General features: G+C 45.5%; 2 long non-coding RNA genes across 2 annotated transcripts in view; both read left to right on the top strand.

The window, feature by feature from the left end:
* LOC138189054 (uncharacterized) overlaps positions 1–19,809 on the top strand; it is a 57,849-nt gene extending 38,040 nt beyond the window's left edge. The window contains exon 3 of the long non-coding RNA XR_011175840.1: positions 18,984–19,809. This is a non-coding gene — a long non-coding RNA (uncharacterized LOC138189054). The remainder of the gene's footprint in view (positions 1–18,983) is intronic.
* Positions 19,810–19,881: 72 nt separating this feature from the next.
* On the top strand, positions 19,882–21,686 carry LOC138189081 (uncharacterized). The gene is made up of 3 exons (XR_011175867.1): positions 19,882–21,010; positions 21,078–21,200; positions 21,365–21,686. It is a non-coding gene; the product is annotated as an uncharacterized LOC138189081 (long non-coding RNA).
* The last annotated feature ends 725 nt before the right edge of the window (positions 21,687–22,411 follow it).

Here is a 22,411-nt window from a genome sequence, read left to right as displayed (position 1 = left end):
TCCCGGCCTTCTCTCTTTCCACCCGCGTTTACCGTTTTCTCTATCTTCTTTTCATCCTGGGCGAGCCCGTTACCTCCCGACGAGATCCTACACCGGCCGGGGATCGACCGTGAAACGCCTCCGTGAAACGCGTTCCTGCCGATTATCGATGGAGATTTCATGGATTTCGCGAATTAAAGGATTAAACGCGATGGGGTGCGATCGATTCGTCGGAAGAAACGGCCGAACGCCGCTGCCTTTTTTCCCAAATTTATTAAGATCTCCGTGCTATTACAGTTTCGTTTCTATCAAGTTGAACTTTTTCCTTTTAAACCAGTTTTATACGTTTTTTCTATACCCATAAGAAATGAAATACGCAAACGATCGTTCGGTTCGTTTTCGATTTCCTTTCGCCAATTATAGAAATATTTTAAGAAGCTTCGCGATAGCAACGTGAATTTGCATATTATCTGCCGTTAATGGAAAAATGAATTCCTCTTGTAGAAATTCATTGAAAATCCTATCGAGATTAAGATTATCAATCTTACGAGCACATCGACCAAACCTTCGTCATCGACGAGTTATCCCTGCCACTTTTTCCTGCCAACGAGCTACCTGCAAGAGGCAGAAAAGCACGTGTCAAACACATCAGCGCGACCAACTTTTCTTCACAGCTGCGGCTGCATGTCTTTAACTTCTTACCAGAAGGTTGGACCTTCTTTTCGGATGAATTCTCTACCCTGGAACCAATTGCTTATTCTAAAGCGTCGCAACTTTGCTCTCAAGTATCTCAAGTCTCATTAAGAAATAATTCCCATAAAACGAACAAGATTTTTCAAGCGTTTAAGCCTACCGCGAGCATCCGCTGATTCTTTAAATTTCAATTTTGTCCAATTATCGAAAGATTCCAACTGCTGGAAACAGAAAATTACGAAAACCACACTCGAGCATTGTTTCCACGAGCCTATGATTTCTCTGCTTACTAAATTTTCCGTCTTTGCATTATGTCATTATCGAGTAACTTTGCCAGAAGCTCTCGAATTATTTTTCGCTTTACTCGAAGAAATCGTTTCAGTCGTGCCATTTTTTAATTATACGTAGAATCCGTCGAATGAACGAACATTTCTCTCGCCTGCGTAAGAATTAATTCCACTGGAATCCACGGAAGGCGCCTGGTCCAAAAAGGTTCACGATTCTACCAGCAGGATTTCGTGAAGGAAACGTAGGTAGCCGGCAATAAATCAAGTCCATGGGGATTACGTGAACCTTTTTCCCCGCATGGTGGTGCGCGCCCCGCCGAATTCCGGTCAGTAAAAGTCATCGTAAAAATATAATCGCGCTAATGATAAGCAAATGGAATACACAACACGGGAACGTGGAGATCGGGCAGGCTAACGATCGTCAAAAGTCAGGAAGCTTGCTCGTAAATTCGTCTAAGACATTTATAGACGGACACCTCGCGTCGGAAATTCTTCCTAGAGCCTGGCAGAGGATCTGCCAACTCGACCAATAACAACCACGCAGAGCAACGTTAATTTGACGCACGACCGTCGTCCATGCTATGTGCAAATTACAGCGTAACTAGACCTGACCCGAACCTGACGCCTTCTAATTATTGCGACAACTAACCACCGAGACAACGGACACGTTAGAACTCATTGGCTACCGTCCAAACGCGGCTTTGAACAATTTTGGAACACGCTGATCGAATACTCGGTCCGTTCCAAAGACCATTCGCTGATACTTTGAACGGTCTCGCGTTTTATACTATCATTCCGCTATACACCGAAGATGTTACTACTATAACTGAGGCCCCGATATTTAGATCTGCAGATGATACACATACAACTTATTGAAGCAGGTATGCCTCATAGTATCGTTGTCGGGCCAGTACTATACACGCTATACGCTGAAGATGTTACTACTATTACCGAGGCCCCGATATTTAGATCCGCAGATGCTACACATACAACTTATTGAACTTTTGAGCTTATTGAAGCAGATATACCTCATAGCATCGTTGTGGGCCAGTAATATACACGCTATACACTGAAGATGTTACTGCTATTACCGGGGCCCCGATATTTAGATCTGCAGATGATACACGTACTATCATTCAGGAAAATGTTACTATAAATTCCCACGAAATATGTACATGCTATAAAAAGAACGTTTTCATTAAGAGTGCTCCATGCTAAGACGACCGAAATATCTTTTATCGTTTGTTGCTTTATATGCCAAGAAACGAGTACATTGTAACGGTACATAAGCTTCATTTTAATAAACACGTTCTAAAATATGATATTTTAAGATATAGAATACTTCCGCGAGTGACTGTTGTTTTGCAGCGACTTCGCAGCTATATAGCAACGTCTAGCAGCTGTTGTAAAAATAAAATAGTATTTTTTACAAATATTCCCCTTTACGATTCGTCGAATGTATTCGACTCCTATGTTAACAAGCAGGAAAGATTTGTAATATTTTAAATAGATAATAGAACTTTAAATTTAACTAGAACTAGAATTTAATTAGAACTAGAGTTTTAAATAGAAATAGACAAGTTTCAGCGAGCGAGAAAAAGTGAAATAATCAGTCGACAGAGAGATAATCATTTTTTCTTAGAAGGAAAACAAAATTACTCGAGAATTTTTATCAGAATGTTGGATACATGTTGAATTTTAGCGGACAAACGGTAGCCCGCGGGTATGGGATCGGAACGATATCGAAATCCATTCACGTATGGTTTCTCTCACGGGATCCGAGGCTTTCCATCAGTCCCACACCGGCTCCGATGCAAATCGTATCACGAACGATGCAGGGAAGATGATACAAAGTGGCCGTAAAAATTCCTATCGCACTGAAGAAATAATGGTGGGCCGTATTCACGGCGAATCGATCTCGCTCCGGAGAATTGAATTTGTACGAAGATTTCACCGAGCTCCTTTGGTATCGTGGAAATCTGCTAAAATCCAGGCGAAACAGGCACAAAACGAACTAAATAAAGAACGAGGAATTTCGAGTTGTTTAAACTTTTAAATTGCCGATTGCTATGGAACGTACGGCGTGTCATCGATCTTCGCGAAGACACGGATCGATCAAACGCGTTACCAATGGCCGTGAAAGGATGACACGCGATACGAATCCGTAAACGAGACTGTCGCCTTTGTTTCCCTCTGCTGTCTAACCATTCATTGCTTGTCGTTAATTAGCAAACCAAATCTGTTCCAAGTGTCTAATTGCGTTCTAATTGTAAATCATGGCTCTATGAGGATTCGACTCTTTTAAAGCTCGTTATCCTCTTCGCTGGCGTTCGTAGAATTTTCAATTCGTCGCGCTCGATGATCGGATACATTAGAGAAACTTCAATTAAAAGAAACCCATCGATCGCTCAACCGCAGGAGGATGTCGCGAGAATTCGAAACAACAGTGTTGAGAAAATTAAGAAATTCCACTGACGGCAATACCTCGATGAAACTGCAGCGTCTATGAATCTAACATCGTTCTAAATGCAAATCAAGTTCGTACGAATATCGTACGATTAATCTCCCTTCACTAAGATTCTATCGTGCAAATTTCTTGTCGTTGATGCAATTTCTCACTCACTGTATTTAATTGGATGGTTAAGATCGATTTGAGAATTACAAGAAACTATCGACGTCGTCGAAACTCGTATCGATATTCGCCGTACGTACGTAGCGTTTAGCGAAAATCCGCATCCGGCTGCCTCTAAAACGTAAATCTACGAAGATCTAATATTCTACTACGAAGCGTATCTCCTTCAACGCTCTATTATGGCAAACATTCTTCGTGTCGTTTTATAGAATTTCTAATTCGTTGTATTCGATCGGATCGTCGAAGCTAATAGGAGAAACTTTTTTTAAAAGAAACCATCGACGTCGTTTGTCTGGGTGAAACTATCGCCGAAACCGGAGGTAACGACATCGAGAAGAGCCTGGAAAAAAGTATATAGTATGAAATTCGGTTGGTGGTAGCATGGCGAACGGCGGTCGAACGAGTTGCGCCGGTATCCGGGGGGTGAGAATCTACGCTCTTTGCCATCAGATTGCCATGAACTAATTTAGCTTCTATCCAATCTCACTGGCTCTCGTGCATTCCGCGCCGTTTTTAGATTTAACCTACCCAAATATGCAAATTGCCGCGGGAGCATAGCGAAGAGCTGCCGAGAAAGATTCCTCGAGGAGAATGGCCGATTCGGTTGCCTCGCTGCTCGCAAAGGGGGGACAGGGGGTATAATCCTCGCCCATGGGAGATTGTGGGCGGCCAAAATGAAAGAGCAAAAAAGAGCCGGGTATCAAGGTACTACACGAAGAGCGAACAGAAACACAGCGAGGCGGCGACACGGAGCTAAGGAATGGAAGTGGAAGAGAGATAGAGAGAAAAGACGTACGAGAATCCGGTCTCGTACGAACGCACGCACACACGCGTAAGAACGTTGCAGTGGTGTACCGATCGATATCGATCCGGGGAAAAGTCGAAGAAAATGAGAAGTTGCGATCGTTTCAGTCGGGATCTTGGCGACTATTGCGCTGGAATTTAGATCGGGCGAATGTTACGGCAAGATTTTTCGTCTCTTTTTCAGCCTGATTGCATGGAATCTTTTACGAATCGAAACATTCGAGAAACGATATAAGAGTATCTACGATTGAGCTGTTCAGAAACTATGACGATCAATGATCCATAAATAAAGAATTAAAGGAAAGTGTGTTATCATTACGATTTCTTAACACTCTACTTGGAGTTTATTGTTATTTGCGGTAGCTTTATTTCTATTGAGTAGATTTGTAGAGGTAAATGATTTGTTTCTTTGAGAAATTTGGAGTTGAAAATACATAATATGAAAAAATGTATAGAACATCGAAAATACTTAAATGGCTGATTAATAATCCATAAATAAGGAAATAAAGGAAAGTGTGTTATCAATACGATTTCTTAAGACTCTACTCGGAGTTTATTGTTATTTGCGGTAGCTTTATTTCTATTGAGTAGATTTGTAGAGGTAAATGATTTGTTTCTTTGAGAAGTTTGGAGTTGAAAGTGCATACAATACACATAATATGAAAAAATGTATAGAACAAGCAAAATACTTAAAATACTCGTTTGATATTCACTAGAACAATTTCCTGTTGAAGTTCCATCTTCCTTAATTATTTTCATACAAGTACGAATCTACAGGAATATTTGAAACTGGTGAATGGAGTAAATTACGTAAGAGGTTTTAGCTTTCCGACATTGGCTACGTTTCCTTATATCTGGCAAATAAAACTTTCAGTCTTTTATTATCTAATTAATCAAAGTGATTCCCGACTCTGTAAATAACGTCGCTGCGAGAGTGACTGGGTTTATCTCGGTAGATTCGCGGGCGAATCGCGGTTACGAAAAAGACGAGAATATACGATAGAACGTGCGCTTAAATCGCGGTTTTAACGCACTAACAGAGGTGCACGCGGTTGACGGTCGAACTTTCGACCCACAAACGCCCGGTAGCGATGATTTACGCGTAAGTTACAGTTTGTCAACGGTGCCGTGTAAAATTGTCGCTTGAACAGCCTACACGGGATTTCTGAATCCGCGTCATCCCGACGAAAGCCTCTGTGTGCCGCGGCTTAATAAATTCACCCTTTACGGCCAGCACAAATTCGGTAACGAACACGTAACGCGCACCGATTGCATCACGCTTTGATATGCTCGAACTTTATGTCGGATTTCTATGAAATACGAACTGACGCAGCTTTTATATACGTACGCTATACAGTTCAGGAAATGGGAGTTAATTTATCGTTATTCGCGATAGAATTTACAACAGCTATTATGAAATTCAAGACGTAAATATAATATTATTAGTTTTCCAATAGGATAATGGTAATAACCAACGATAGTTTTATTTTATATTAAAAACGAACTACAAAGACGAACGAATCAGGCTTTCTCTCTATTTCACTCGTCTTTCGTGTCGCTCGCTCTCGGCCAAATGACTGAGATTAAATATAGCGGTGGAAGTTCTCTCGTTATTCGTTTAAACAGAGCGACAGGTACGAGTAGCGGGTGAAATAAAGAAAAAAGCTGAGTAGTGGATCTACGTAGTTAACAAAGTATTTCTAACATCAAATTGAATTATTACCTACAGCTTGAAAAATAATGCTCGGTCGATATTTTTCTATATGTAGACGCTTCGGTGCCTCGACGTTCGACATTACGTCAAGTAAAGTCACATTTTCTCTGTATAAGAATAACGTAATATTTATTTATAGTTCGATCCATGATAAAACAAAGAATAAACGATCGCGAAATTACAACGTCGGTTAACGGGAATGATCGAAGGGGATGATACACGAACGAGTGCAGACGCTCGTCGGAACGAATTTCAATTTGTACAAGTGCATAGAGACAAGGGTGAGCGTCGTACCGGAAAGTTGGACGGGCGACGGGGTTGACAAAGAATTGACAATACCGGTGAAAATAAGTGTTACGGTACTTAATAATAACGTACTGGCCGAAGGCATGATGGCGGAACAAGGCGGGGCTCTCCGCGAATATTTCTGTCCGCGTAGGTAACTTAAGAGAGGGTAAGAGAGACGCAGACACCGAGAAAGGCAACCGAACGTATTAAACAGAGACAAAACGAAGGGAAACGACGCGAGCGAGACGGAGAAAGATTCAGGGCCAAGAGAAGGGAAAGAGCAAAAAGTAGAGGAAAAGAAAGAAGAGGCTGACCGGCTTGTAATCGTTGTTCGATTCGACCAGAAAGGAAATCTTACGTTCCAATTCCATCCAGTTCTCTCCTTCCTGCTTTAATTAAAATCCGTACAGAACCGTTTTACCACCTTGTCAAAGAGGAGCTTCAACCGTGACCGAACTACGCACATCTTCCTTATTCACCGCGTCGACTCGCGATTTCCTTTTATTTCCATCTACCGAACTCGTTCGATCCCTACGCCAGACTATCGCGCTTTCAGATCAAATCGAAACACTCGCGCGAATTTATTAAACGTCGTGTTCGCAAACAAGCTATTTTATATTCGCCGAACGATCGCACGGCGTTCGAATCGGCGAACGCGAATAGGTATTATCATAGCTAAGATGTTCGCGTGGATCGATAAGGGCGCGAAAGCGCAAACACGCGTCGCGTCGTTCCCCCACGTCGTTCGAACGACCGCGTGTGCTCGATCGCTGTTCCAGCTTTCCACCGATTATTCCATCTCTATTCCCCCAGAACGCGGCAGGACAATTTTATTTGCCGCAATACTGGCCGAGGACGCGGTAATACAGCAGTAACATTAAGCAAGGAATTAAGAAGTCCAGCATCCAGGGGAGTCAAGACGTTTCGGGTTATTAAATGGCGGTCGTTGCGGCGGAACGATGGAAATCGAACGAAACGCAGAGACTTTCTCGTAAGTTTCGTGGGCTAACCTGTTCCTTTCCGGATTCCCTGCCGTCCCGAGCTGATAATTAAGTAACGGATAAAGATCGATATTAACATCGCGTGTCCGGCTATGGTACCGGTTCTCGACAACGTTAGCGACTACTAATATCGTAGTGACTTTATCATAGCGACAGCAGTCGGTGTCAGATTCGTGTCTCGGTTTTTACGAATTTTCTTTCCTCTCCTCTTCGACCGAAGAGGCCGGCCGTGGCTTTATCTCTATTTTGCCCTTGTAGTTGCTCCTGCGTGGCTCCTTTCGAACAGAACGAGATCGCCAAGGTGATTGCACGACCGCGATTCCTCTTTCACGAGATTGCGACTCCATTAATTGGACCGGCCAAGCTACCTCCGTTAATCGACCATTTCTCAAGTGTACTTTACAGGCTACGTCCACGTTTTCGTGGCAGCACGCTCGAGAAGCTTCGCGAAACGTAAACTCGCCGATTCCGTGCGCTATCGAAAGATTGGAAAGAAGCGCTCGAGGGAGTTCCATTCGTATGTTTCGCGTTCGAAGTGGATTTCGTGGGAAGGAAATTATCGTTACGTACATGGAAAACGTAAACGCACTTTCGTACGTCGATAACTTTCCGACAGCCCGCATCATTTATCAACGAGAATAGGCCATCGAGTCTTGGAGCAGTCGTCGCTCGAAATCCTGTTCTCTCTAAGCTAGGCACCTGATGGTGCGATACATAACTGTCGGTAGACAGCGTGAATGCATTTATACAGAGTTTTTCTCTTCTTTTAGTCCGATTTCCAACGACGACCATTCGACTGATAGTGAGCCGATAAAAAGCCGTAATCAACGGTTAACCGAGTGGATTGCCTCGACGAAATCGTACGTGATAATTAAATAACACGGCAATCAGCGTACTTCGGGAAGCCGTAATTCCTCGTTCTTTAATCTCTGCACCGTTAATTGAGCGTAAATCTCGTATTTGCGTTAAATCGGACACGACGTTCGATCGAATTTGCACGAAATCTTTGTACGCGGGTGAGCTTAATCTCGAAATTCGCCGACATTAATAACGTTCGCTGTAAAAAGAATCGGCTCGAGAGAATCGGCGGAGAAGCGGCAGAAGATAATCAGGATCCTCCGACGAAGCTTTACTCTTACCTCTTGTACGACATCCGATTCGCGATAATCGATCGTTCATCGACGCTTTCAATGAGGAACTTTGTCGGAAGGAGGAAAGCGTACGAGAAGGAAACTCGACGTGCCACGAAATACCGCAACCAGCCGCCCCCTCTAATTAGCGAACTTTCGAAATGTTGGACGAGCGATGTCCCACGATAATCCCGATCGGATCCCCTCGGATACGCATTACCATTCGTGTATCGGCGCGCGGAGCACCGACACGGAATCGATGGAGACGGTGCAGGCGATGGAAGTCATAGAGAGAGCTGCTGGAAATAAAGACGAGGGTATAGGTGTCGGGGGATGGACCATTCGCCGTGACCATCCTATGAAACCGAGTGCAGTCCAGGGTATAGTAGACATCCCCTACCACAGGGAAGTTTTATTGGAGATGGCCAGAGGGAAGAGCGAGACTCGGTAAGGGAGAGAGAGAGAGAGAGAAAGAGAGATAAGGAGAAAATAGGAGGGACAAGGAGAAAGAAAAACGTGCACGCTGTTTCGGCCACAACGCTGAGGATCGAAGGGGGAAATAATACGAAGGATAGAGGAGGGAATAGGCAGGAACATTAAAGGATGTCCTCGACCGTGCGCATAAAAATAACGAAACGCCATTTGCCGTAAGAGCACCGTCGATGGAGCTTAGATTGTTTGGCACATTGTTTGAGGAACTGAGGCGTGGTAACGCTCACGTTGTTTCAGATAATTCCCTCGTTTACACCGTAAATCCTGGCAGTTTTAACGCGATTCCATTTCCAGACGCCAAATCGTTACGACTCCCATGGGATCGCGCCGTCTAGCGCAATCGAAACACTCGTTCGAACGGGCTTACTTTATGGCGCGCGATAAAATATTCTTTAAACAACTCTTTCCCATGATCGGCGAATCGCGATCAAGCTGTGGTTTATTAATACTGAAAATCTTCGTCAATCGTTTTTTACAGTTTCATCGATTGCGATAGATGGAACATTTTTTAACGCGGTCTAACGTCTATTAAAATAAACGTCATTACGCAACGCAGAAATTCCTTGGAGACCTGATGATGGAAAAACAGGAAGGAGAAATAAGCCATCCGTTAAAGCTTATCTGATTTATCTTTCCCTTTAAATCAGCCATTTATACAGGTATTTGCGCCGAGGATCGAGAAGATCTTGGCAGAGAAATCGCGTTTCCAGATTTACAAACCACCCTCGGCGACTCCCTATTTCGTCGGCGATCGTCACGGTATCGATTCATCGATGGCTCGTACTATCACTGGCAATAAGGAAAACGTGGATCGCGGTGGGTACTCGCGGAGGAACACGTTCTTCGCTCTCCCCTCGTGGCAATCGCATTTGCACAGCCCGCGCGGGTATAAAATGTAGAGTAAATTTTCAAATATTTCGCATGCGTCTCGATGGGGCCCACGCATGCGCTGCCATGCTGGGAGAACCGGATATGTCCGAGGCGTCACGCGAAATAAGATATTATAATCTCGCAAGCGACCATAAATATTATTGCGGTGACGCCAGCATTACCCTGTAGAAGCTGTAAACTCGTGGAACGTGTTACACGGGGATTTGCTGCTACGCTCGCTCGCTTTCCGCCTCTTTCAACCCGACTAGCCTCGACTTTGCTGGCTCGACCTGCCAGCCAGCCGGTTACACAGCCTTCGCCAGTCGGTCGCGTTGCTCGACCAGTCGGTTGCTTGGCTTTTTCTTCTTCTCCGACTGTTCCTGCTGCCGCCGTTCCTACTCTCGCCAGAGTACCGCCGCTTCTTCTTTCCCCTAGCCGCTTCTTTTCTTCCCTTTTTCTTCTTTCGTTACTCGATGTCTAAAGGCAGCGCATAAATATATCGCGCAGGCCGGTCCACGACGCTTGTACGACGGCTAATTAAAGGGAACTGCTTGTACGCTCGACTGACACGGCCTGGACATTGCTACATATCGTATTCCATGTTATCGACGCACCAAAATAACCATTATCGTTCACTCGCTAAGTATTTCCACGTTTCCTCCCTCTGTTTTCGACTTATCCGCTGCTTCGCGTCCATTTCATCGCTCTTTCGTGGGTGGACTACTATTTAAATTAGCGCGCGCTGATCTTTTGCGCACTCAACCACATCCGACAGGGATTAAACATTTCGACGATCGAGGATCTTGCAGGTAATCTCGTTCGTCATTTTCCGACCGAATGGAATGGAACGTAGTAAGATAGCGGGGACGATCGAGAATGTTTAAACGAAGATGTAAAAATTCGTTAATTAAGAGAATAATATCGCGTAGCCGTGGGTGGTCTGACGAGGTTCTTCGAGGTATGGAGGCAGATGGAATTTTTTCTCCCTTTGCCCGTACAGTCGTCCACCAACCGAGAAGTTTCGTATTTCGTATTTGTATTTCGAAAAGATCTTGCCCCGTGCTCTTCAACTTCTTCCCCTGCTGCTGACGTTTCATTCAAAATTGAAACACTTTTCAAGCTTGTTATTAACTCGCTGTCACCGTGAACGTCGCTATCGATGCACCTCGATATTTTCAGAACTGCAACGAAAACGCGGCTTCGACACAATGGGAGATCGAAGGGACTCGTAAACCGCGAGGGAATGCAACGCGGACCACGTAAATAAAAGGAACGCGGCGAATGATTGCGGAGGTAAACGGCGACCAGGTGGCCATTACGATCAGAAGGTAAATCAGGAAACGCGCGATTACGCGGGCCCGGAAATAAAAATGTATCGCGGCTCGTACACGCGCTTATTGCCTTCCATTCTGCTACTAGGCCGCAACACCATAAGCGGACACCGCGGACACGATTTAATATGCCGTAAATGGTAATGGCCGATAATAAAGTTTTACGAGCATAATTGAAACTATATTTTCTTCGGCGGCACTCGGCCTCCGAGCTTTCTTCCTCCGCCGTCGGAATTCGATGCTCGCATCGGCAATTTTGTCTTGTAAAAGCGATTTCAAACGGCGGTAATTTCAGACGAACTTTATTTTAGATGACAATTTCTTTTCCAACGTTGTTCTACTAGCAGAATTCAAAAAGTACCTATTAATTTCAAGGTGTGGAGATAATCATTTGAAAACTTGAAAATACATAAATTAGATAAAGTATCGACTCTGGTCGTATAGTCATCGTGATACCCATCTGCCTTGCGCATCCAGTCTTTTGGGTGCCAATTTCTTTGCATCGATCCGAATGGTAACATGTTTCTCGATACATGTTAATTAAACTTAACCGAAAGCAACTTCTGACGACGCACACGAGTCGTAAAACATGTATATTCTAACAAACGATTTTAAACATATTTAGTACTTTACAGTACCGTTCGTCAAAAACTGTTATACGCGTTATAAAGATATGCTGGGGAACGAAGCTCAGCCGTGATTTCTATCGTATCGAAGATCGATCTTGCAACGAATCCAATTTCTCGAGCTCGATACGGCGTTCGTGGAATAAGCAGATTCGCGGGAATTTCACGCGAACTCGTTCACCACGCTCGACTCGGAGATGTAAATATATTATCGGGAGTGCGTGATCCCGATTCGACGGCGTAACGAGCGCAATTCCGAGTGTAGGAGGAGAGTTGCTCCGTTCAGGATGACAAGCTCGAGCGCGTATCAAGAGACCCTCGCGTCTCACGCTGCAAGTGGAACGATTTGTACCAGACGAAGATCCACTCTTATGACCTCGATAATCCCTCTCCGTAGCCGACTTGTCAAGGTTAAAATCGCGGTTCCGACTTCGTCCAACTTCGCAACAGTCGTCTTTCTTCGTCCGCTTTAAGCGCGACGGTGTCTCTTTCGGTTCATCGAATGCGACCATACTGCCGCCTGGTTACGTTGACCGTAAGTTGACCATTATGCCTTACGTTCCTCGGCCTATCACAACCAATGAAACGATCGTTTCTCTCGGCCGTGGCTGTCTGACGAGGAAATCGACGCGACCAAGTATCTCGCTTATGAACGGTTGACCTAAAATCGCTTTGACACCGAGGGACGCGAATAAACTGTCCTCCTCGTCCTTCACACCCGCCATATACGCTACGATGAGATATATACTATCGATGATGGATGGAACAGCCTGGACGTGCAAACATCACAGGAACAAGATTCCGTAAATATCGTTCGCGAATCGTGCGAACTGTATTATTTAAGATATCGCGAGATTTCAAAGCGCGTTTGTCCCTTGTCGCGACCGCAGCGTACAAGACTCGGTTTTCCAAGGCGAGAAGTGACACGTCCTGTGCGTTTCATCTTCCAATTTTGAAGCTATCCCCCGAAATAACCAAATGAACGTACCTCTGCTCGTAATATCGCGAAATTAATTACGATATCGCGAGATTTCATTCGCCGGACTCCGTTTCAGGTGACAAGCGCAGCGTTTGCGTCTCTTCGTCTATGAATTTCTCGATCTGATCGCACAAGTACACGATTAATGTTCGATCATCAAAAAAGAAATTACTCGCTTCCATAGGAGAAAACGACGCGAATAGCAGCAAATTGCAAGATCAATTTAAAGAACAGCGTTCGCAACATCCTCGCTTCTTTCTGTTTTCTAATTTATAGAATTGATGAAAGCGGCGTCTGTGGGGCGCATCTACTTTTTTGAAAATACGAGAAACTGTGTGTCGCACTGCCTTGCACTCTGAATTGAAAACACTTGGCGTGCAGCAGCAGAATGTCTATATTCCCACTGGACGCGCGTCCAGCGATACAAGGGGACGTTCTAACGCGGCTGGTCATCTCTATTCAGCATTGCTCGTACCCTCGATACCCCGTGTGTCTGTCGGCTTTTTTACCTCTGTTTCCCCATGAAATGGAACTGCAGTGCACGCTGGCTGTTCTCTCGCTCCATCTGCGCGCTTTCAATGTCCTCTCCTTTTCTCTTCGACGGCTCCTCTGCCTCCGAGCAACGCTGATCCGCTCGCCGGAGGCGCTGCTCTTCCCACCCTGACTCTCTTTTCCTATGGTTTTTCTCCCCCTCCGACTCCATAGACCCTCTCTTCTCCACCAGCCAGCTCTTTCTCATCTGCTGCTCTCATCCCCGCTCCGGTCGCCGCTCTTACCAACCGGGCCGCACCAGAGTACATATTTTACAGGCATTCATGATGGCCGCCGCGCATCTGTGCAAACCTGTCTGCCTAGCTTGCCTCAGACAGGCTCGCCCCCTCAGCAGCAGACAGAGACTGCCAATGCTCCGTGGCCAGCCTGACTTTCCGTCTCCTTTCTCTTTCTCCGGTTTCTTCTTCTTCCTCGTCCTCCTTGATTTTTATTTCCTTTTTATTTCACGTATCCACGACACTCACTGTCCCTTTAGCGTTGCAATGTTGCGCGTTGCGTTGCATCCTTGCAGTTTGTATATACGCGCATGTTGTTCGTTTCCGCGTGTTTTCGGGCTCTTCGAGCCGTATTTTTCAACAGTTCTGAATCGATCGTGCTCATAGGCGTAGCAGCGATCGAGACAACAAGTGCAACTTCCGACTCTTTCGCCACGCTCGTTTCTCTATTTTTCCTTCTTGCGTTCTTGTCGTTGTTTACACATATCCACCGGGAAACTATATTCGTCGCAACGTCGCGGTGTTGCGTTCTGCGTTGCATCGTTGTAGCTTGCGCGTTACTGTTTCCGTATAGCTCGAGGTAGCTATACGAAGAGCTCTAGACCGAGTTTAGTAGCAACCAAGGCAACCGAAGCTTTTCACTTTCGCGAATTTCCTCCCTCTTTCTCCGATTCCCTCTTTTTCTGCTCCCTTTCCTTTTCGTCCTACTCTTGTTAAATTTTACTCTTTTTTTTACTCTCCTTTCGTTTTACTCTCGTTTTATTTTCCTTTTATCCAGATCTCCAAGCTGTTCCTTCGACATCGCCTTGTTGCGTTGCATGCTTGCAATTAGCATAGCTCTGTACTCTATTTCCGTTTCGAGATTCTGCGTTCTTGAAGTGGCATCTCTGTAAAGTCTCAGATGGATCGCGTCTACTAGCGATCGAAGCAAGTGGAACTTTCGATCTTTTTCATGAGTCGAGAGCTGTGGCAGGCTCGTGTCGTGTTACGACGACTCTTCACGAGGGCTCGTATTGCCCTGCATGTATCTATAGGTTAGCGTTATTGATCTCTTTGTGGGGCTGGAATCTCGAACGTTTCACGCGTGCTTTGTGTTCGAAGGGCTTCTGCAAGCGGCAACTTCTCTTCCGCCTGGAATTCTTTCGCTATACAGCTTCTTGCCATTCCGATCGTCTTCAATTTCTCCCTCCATCAACATCGTTGACCCAAAAGCTTCTTCAAAATTTCAAGAAACGAACCTTGAGAAGCAAGGATCGTTTTGCAGAAGATTCGAGGACGGTTTGAAACAATCGTCATCCTCGCAGACGCCAGACGCCATGCTGTTCGAGCAATCGGCACGCATAAAAGTGGACAGACGTACGGCGGTGCAAATCACGACCGAAATGGCAGCTGTAACTGTGTAATAAGAGTGTTTGCCATTCGCTGTTAAAGGCCTCGGTTGTCCGACTATACTCGGAATAGCGATGGGTCGGATCTGTTACTCGAGGTTGACATTGATTCGAAATTTACGGATTGGCTTCGCTCGATTGAATTAGCTTTGGAAGTTTGGAATCGACTTGGCCACCTTTCGATGGAAAATTCAGAGGATTTGCAAGTTTTTGGCCAACGAACACGATGCTATTACGTAAAACAGCTCGTATCGATTCCAATGGAAACTGAGACAGAATAACAAAGGCTTTTTACTGGCTTCTCCGCGTTAACTCAATGCTATTTTCGTAGATTTAAATTTAGCCAATTTTTATATACTTATCTGTTGTACAAAGTTCCTTTACATGTATTTTCCCTGATACGAGTCAGAAGCAATCTCACGAGGTTAAACACCGTAGGAATTTGCATGAGAAATCCAAGGGAGGAGATTTACTCCAAGATCACATTTACATCGGAAACATATTTTCTCGAATTTTCCTCTGCAGAGAAACGATAGCAGCAAAACTTTACGTATCTAAGAATTCTTGTAATCAAATAACAAATTCTGGTACAAAGCTGTATAAATTAAGAAGCGAGAAGCTTATTAAACTGCCGGGGCCTAAAAAAGAACCGATGCGTATCGTTGGTTGTTTTCATCGGACGAGTCTATTCGCGGTGTATTTAAACTGTTTATCTCGAGAATGGCTCGTTATATACTAATTTGCACAAAGAGTTAGCACGAGAATCGTAATATCATAAAAATTCTCAGTCACCCGGATGCGTCGTAATTCAAGCCATGACTCATAGTAAAACCAGTTTCCTTCGTTTTACTCGCGGCATAGGGATTTTCTGAGAGCGTTCGCATCCAGCGAGCGTTGCGCGAATAAATTTATCGACGCTACGCGCCAAGCATGCAGAAAACGAATCGCGTTCGTGCAATTAATTCGGGATGCATCCGAGAAACATGTCGATTCGTTAGCGGAAGCAAATGTCTTTTTATGCTTTTATTTTAATCGTACACGAACAACATTTACGGCCGAATAATTTTTCTCTTTTTCCACGCTTATAATAAATTAACACGTATATAAACATTTTTATCGCGCACTCGATGATTACAAATTCCTAAACGGTCTAGATATTACGGGGCGCTACACCGATCGTTTCCTAAACGACGGGATTAACACTTTTGTGCGATTAGTTTCTCGTAAACACGAAACCGCGGCTGGGAAATTCGCGTTGAAAAGGTGCATCGGCAACTCGATAAACACAAGCACTGCTTCCTTAAGGCGTTGACACAATAGCGAAACTAAGAGGGTACGAGACAAGTGACACAGGTTGGAAATAAATTGTTAAATATCCTAATTTTATAATCACGATAAATCAGCCCGATTCGTACGAATGTCGAGTCATGACTATCAATGTTTTACGTTCTCGCAGTACTTGAGTCGATATAAATTCGCACGTCATAAGCAGGTGCGCTACAAACGGCCGTTATAAATTTAACGTTACATTCTGACAATATTTCTGCCAGGTTGGCCATATTTTTTAAATTAATTCCTCGTTAAATGTAACAATCCGCCAGTATATCTTTCACGCTTCTCGTATATTTCGAATTAATCCACCATGAAACATTTACTTTAACAACGTATATTTTTTTTCACGGTGCTCGTCGATGAAATCTACGATACGATGCCCATCGCTAGCAAAATCTAATTAGCAAACGTGTACAGTCGTGCAGTTAACCAAGCGCCGTGCCTTCGCGATCATTATTATAATTACCAAAAGCCATTCTCCGGTGTACCGCACAGACCATCGGCCATTATTTCCCCGTGCAGCCTCCAGCGCGCCGTGTCGCCATTTCGCCCCCTTTTTTCTCCAGTTTTACGATGGTTTACCGAGCGGTGCGTGGCAAATTATTGCCCCCGATTTTAGCCTGGATCTCGTGACTCCGTCTAGTCCCGCGGGAATCCACTGGCTTTCGCAGGGTCCCGTGGGTGCAACGGTAGACGCGTGGCTTCCACTTCCAGTCTCTCTTCTCTCTCTCTCTCGAGAGAGAGTGGAGACGCGACTCTCTCGATGGCCATTTGCGCGAGATGACTCGTAAAAGACGATCGATCGAATAAATTATCCGAAAAATCGAGGATTCTCATTCGCGAAAGTCTCCTAATGGAAGAGAAGCGTCGTGAGAACTCGATGGTTTAGATGTTCAGATGTTTAGATGTTCGTGCAAATCCATGTTTTACCGAATGTAATTCGTTCAATTTCTTCGCACTAAACTTCTATCTATAGAGATTACCATCTATCGATATTAGCGATCGCTAAAAAGAATGTTTCTCAGCAGACCGAAGAGCACTCGATTTCGAAAACATTAGACATCGGCTTCTTGAATTACTCGATTACTCGAATCGCTATCGGGTGATTTATTTACCGTCAACACTGTCTACATTTTTCTGTACTACGAATATTTTACACGTTTCGTACATTCAAGTTTCTCAGAAATACACGTAACATTCACAGTCTATTAATTAAATAATTCAAAGTCTATAAATTAATAACCACGGAACATGTAATACAAGTAAGAGTGTGTCCGTATTATACAGTGTGTCCGTGGCAGTCATTGGATACCAAGTGTATAGACGTCTTGAATAGATAGGATTTCCGTAAATATATTAAGGGGACATTTTATAAGTGAAGAGATATCGGAGGAAACAGGGTTACCCGAACTACCTGAGTATTTTTTATCCAGCGAAAGGATACTTTTTTCGATCGCGTAGGTCCAAGGTCCAAGTCATTTCTGTGTTTGAGAGTGTCAGGTAGAGCTATACCTGCGAACAATTATCTACAAAAAGAACGTTTCCTTTTTTACTTTTTTATTATTAACCCTCCATAAAATAAGGCTTGAAAGTCGTTGAATCTTGAAAACCCATTGAACGACGGCTATTTATCCGAATTACTCTTCGAGCACTGTTTCTCTCAAGAAAATATTTACAGGGATAATAGAATTTCGTTGGAGGTCGTCGAATCTCTTGAGTTCAGTCTCGGTTAAAATTTCAGTCCGGTTCTAGTAAGCGAGCAACGTTAGAGTAGCGTGACCGAGCTCGACGACGATGTAGCCTTTGCAGAAGGCGGCTGATCGCTAAATATACTTGCAAAAGGATCGTCAAGAACCGAACGAATGGTGTGGTGCACACGCCACAGATGGCAGCAGCTAACAAGGTAACCCGGATGAAGTTCAATAATCCAACTTCGTCAAAGTCCGCGGAATCTAACGAAGGATACGAAAGAGGATGTTCGAACATCTTGCTCTCGTTAAAAGGGAACGAACGAGCTCTTCGATCGTTAGGGGAAAGTACGACTTAAATTAAAAATTAAGTAATTCCGGCGTTAAATCACGATTTTCACGAAATTACACGTACGCAGGAAATTAAGATTTGGGGTTGACTGGGTTACTCGATGGAGATAATGCGACCATTCGAGCATTTAATTAGCGGCCAGACACTTCTCCGCTATATTTACGGCAGACGTTCCGGATATCTTCTAACCTAACGGGCATTCTAATCTCGTGGAATTTTATCTGCGATGTAACGGCCCGTCGTTTGTCAGCGCGTCCTCAGTGCGCGGCCAAATCCCTTTTTCATCTAAATTCCTTCGTAACCAATAAATTTCCAACGCTATCCAGACGCGTCTCGTTCAAAGACTCTGTTACATAATTCTCTCGGAAGATCCATCGTTCAACCCCCGCAAAGTGTCTCGTCCACGGTCTTATCGCGTTAAAAATATGCACTGTCGGCACACAGATAACGCGAGATGGACCAACGAAAATACCAGCGTAACATAAATTATACTTCGGCAACCCCTGACGTACCACTCTACTCTAACTCAGCCAAGGAAAGATCGCCCCCAAAGGAGATTGCTTCCTCCTGCTTCCTAAAGTATTATCCTAACGCAACTGACGTTTTAACGAATTTATTTAATGTTCACAGATACGTGTCGAAGCCGGAAGAAGATACCAGCGGACAGTTGCATCGGGTGTTTCTCGTGTTCCACGAGGAAGATCGCATATCGACTAACGAAGTTGCCAAAGGTGACTTCAGTCGATCGCAATAGGAACGAGATGGCTGAGAGGATGCCGTGAGACAACAGCGGATGGCGAGCCAAGGGCAGACCGATTCGCGCAGCGTTTTTCACCAGACAAAACGTAATAAAAACGCGAGGTGCCGGCAGCGAGGTGTTTGGAGGTGAAAGCCGGCTGGTGGCGCCAGGCTACGCAACGCTCTGCCCAGGGGTAGCACGAAGCTCGGTCTATATGCCGATCCTGGCATGGAGGGGAGGCTTGTGCCGGGGCGATATCGCACACAGACGCGGCGAAATCAAATCGACGCGGAGTCGCGTGGTAGGAAGGGCGAAGCTGCTCGAACTGGCCAGCGAGAGGAACGAGGAAAATATGGGTGAAACACGGTGCACGAAGGAGCAGGATAACGAGCAGACGAGGACGAACTACGGAGAGGGATAGGTTGATCCTGCCGGGTTGAGAGAAGGCCGCGTTGCAGGGAAAGGGACAGTCGGATAGGTGTTATTCGATTCCGTTCTTGGGCAACGAAGCGAGCTGCATCGCGTTCGCGAGAGAAAGAGACGCGATAAACGCGCCAGACAGGTAGATCGTGGGAGGAAGGTGCTGGGAGAGAGGGGTGGGTCGACCCTGAGGAAGACCGACCGCTAGGTGGGAGAAAGAAGCGAAACAAATGGAATAGAACGACCAATGGGAGGAACGGAGAAAGGTGCATCCACTTGGCTGCTCGGTTAGAGCGACGAAGAGCGAGTTTCGAAGAGCGAGAAAGAAGGGTGGTAAGAGGAAAGGAGACAGCAGCGATGCAAAGGAGAGAGGGAGGGAGGAAGGTAGAGCGAGCGAGAGCGAAAAGGAGAGAGAAGGGTTGGTCGACCCTGCGCGTTATCAGGAGCCGCCCCTCCCGGGCGCCCCTATATCCACCCCGTCTTTATGTACCCCGTCGGTGTAGCCGAAGAGTACGTGCATCGGTGTGCGCAGTGGTGAAAACGCACACAAGTAAGGCGTCAACGTCCCTAGGCGCAGCCGGGCGCAGAGCGACGCCGCATGGCGTCGGCGTCGCAAGCTCGACCGACTCTTTTCTCTCTCTCCGTGCGACGTTCTCAGCCAACGTCACCGGAAGATCGTGGTGGTCTTCTTTCGCTGTCCTCGCGCTGCGTTTCTCCAAGGAACAACGGGACGAAGCTAGACGAAGATAACCGGAGGACAGAGGGCGAGATAGAGGGGCAGGGAAACGGAGAGTGCGCGAGCGAGAGAGACGGTGCACGGCGGAGCGAGAGAGAAGGGAGGAGGGAAAGGGAGCAAGCTCAGGAGCAGCAAGGGAGAGAACTTTCGTTATCGCGCCGCGAGTGACGCGCTGCCCTCGGAGCGTCGCGACGCCACCAGACGCCCGACAGTCGTCCGTCAGACGCGCCACGGTTGTCTCGAAACTGACCGGTTTTCGAATTCGCCTGCACTTCGCGCTCGTCCTTCGAAGGATTCGCGTATCCTCGCCGTCCTTCCTCGAAACCTCTCCGCACCGTCGTGTTTCTTTCCCTCTGATTTTCCATCTTGCAACCTATCGTTTGCCACGGGTCGTACCACCTCGTCGCCGAAACCGACCAGACGCAACGCCGTATCCGTTCGTTCCTTCTTTCTGCGTTCTTCGAGGCTCGCTTTTCTCCTTTCTCTTCGGTGCGTCGTCTCTGTTCCGCTGTGTGGCTCGTGGCCACGAGTCGCGCACCGTGAACGTCACTCGTCGCACGTAGACCGAGCCGAGCTGTCATTCTCGCGGCCTCGAGGCACAAACCGATCGCTTCCTGTGAATGACACGAGCCGTGTCATCGTATTGTTTTCCGTTGACGTGTTGTACGCGATTCGATGGATGTCACCTTTCGAGCAACCTTTCGCAAGCCGTCTTGAAAATTGGCAGGCAAAAAGGACTGGAAGGTGTTCGTCGATCGAAAGGTTGGTATAAAGGTAAAGGTTCCGAGGTTTTCGGATTCACTCATGTCGATGACAATCTTGTGCGTAGGATCGTGAGGAATATCGTGCACGAATATCGAGCAAGTTGTGACGGTGAATTTCAAGGGACGTTTCCACCGAGTGCCCGAGGAGCAGGCAACCGGACTGACGTGGCGGCAGAACGGGTCATCGAGTACTTCTGGATTTTCTCACCTTTCGTTCTACCATCTTTAGACGTTGTTTTCCCATACTTTCAATACGAATATATCGATCTTGTATTTTTCTGCCCGATTCTTCCGTTCCATCGGATCGGTATCTTTTAAATAAAACAACTGACGCTATATCTTTCTTTTTCAGGTTTCGATCACGCCTCTGGAATCGTCCAACGCCGGACCGACGTTGTTCCGATAGATTCAAGAAAACAAACCTTTGGCAAGTTGCGGACGAAAGAAACGTTATCGTTGTCTTACCTCTGTCTCCAGCGAATTCTTCGCGATAAACTTCGGAAACTCTCTTACCTGCGCTCATCGGCAAACGATCGTCGTACATCAATGACACGAAGTCGATGATCGTCTTCGAAGCATCAAGAATCGTATCCTGCGGTAGATGGGTTCTTGAAACGTCAAGACACGTCCTTGAAGAGTAATAACCAGGCCTGCACCTCGACGAGGAATGTGAAACCCCCTGTACGTATACTGAATGTATCCTGAGTGTATTTCTGTCCGGTATACCTTCAGTATACGTAACAGGAGGCTACACCGAACTTCGATGGACGCCATCATGGACTCCGCTGCTGATATCCACCCGTAAATTCACCTTAAGCGGATTATCATGCGATAGCTAGTAGTTTCTATTATGTACCTGTACAACCGAGCCACTCGTGTAACGGAACTCTGCCCGTGCGTAAATCGAAGTTAACTACGTTTCGTAGCTTCTTCGCGCTTTCTTGTGTACGCATCTCGACGATTAAATAATAAATCGATTATGTCTCTGCGAGGAAACTTGTAGAATTCGTATCAGGTTATAATCAGGCGACGAAGAATTTAGAAGAGACGAGATTGTGATGCATAAATAGTTGGCTTTATAGACGATCGCAGATGTTTTGTATTTCAGCGAAGTACTTTAAGATAAGAGAATTAGTCGTAGGAGCGGAAAATTAGAAAAATGGAAACTGTTCGATGAAATCAACACTTGAAGCTTGTAGATTGTTTGAAATTGAATCAATAAATATCGCTACGTTTGGTATTATGTTAAAATAATTGTCGTAACGATTATTAGCGAGTGTCTGCGCGAATTAGAGAGGTTTTATCATCTTTTTTCCAGTTGTACGATTCGACGAAGATTAAACGCGAGATCGACAAGTCCAGCGTGACTTAGGAAACTATCTTTCTATCTCGCGTGATT

This window comes from Bombus flavifrons, chromosome 18 (genome assembly GCF_040668555.2).
Source record: "Bombus flavifrons isolate JBK064 chromosome 18, iyBomFlav1_principal, whole genome shotgun sequence".
NCBI classification, from domain to species: domain Eukaryota; kingdom Metazoa; phylum Arthropoda; class Insecta; order Hymenoptera; family Apidae; genus Bombus; species Bombus flavifrons.
This window is presented reverse-complemented; position numbering and strand designations above follow the sequence as displayed.